This window comes from Mizuhopecten yessoensis, unplaced genomic scaffold (genome assembly GCF_002113885.1).
Source record: "Mizuhopecten yessoensis strain PY_sf001 unplaced genomic scaffold, ASM211388v2 scaffold10863, whole genome shotgun sequence".
Taxonomy (NCBI): domain Eukaryota; kingdom Metazoa; phylum Mollusca; class Bivalvia; order Pectinida; family Pectinidae; genus Mizuhopecten; species Mizuhopecten yessoensis.
Window position 1 is genome coordinate 44,571 of NW_018408759.1, and position 542 is coordinate 45,112.

Genomic DNA, 542 nt, shown 5'->3' on the forward strand with positions numbered 1-542 from the left:
AAACTTGGAAGGAGATCCAAGATGTTGTTAAGAAGGCAAGAACTGATTCAGCTCCAGGACCAAGTGGAATTCCTTATAAAGTGTATAAGAAGTGCCCACGGCTTTTGAGGAGACTATGGCAGTTACTGAGGAAAGTGTGGAAGAAGGGGAAGATACCACCATGTTGGCAGAAGGCAGAGGGATGTTTTGTTCCAAAGGAGAAGGACTCAAAACACATCGGGCAGTTCAGGACAATTTCCTTGCTGAGTGTTGAAGGCAGGATTTTCTTTGCAGTATTGGCAAGAAGGATGACATCATACAAGATGACCAATGGATACATTGACACATCAGTACAGAAAGGAGGTATCCTAGGCTTTTCAGGCTGTCTGGAGCATACCAGTGTGCTCAGCCAACTAATCAGAGAGGCCAAGTCCAGCCGAGGGAATGTGACAGTAGTGTGGCTAGACCTGGCAAACGCATACGGATCTATACCACATGAGCTGATTGAAGTAGCCTTTCAACATTACTTTATCCCGGAGCATATACAGGGAATAGTACGAAGC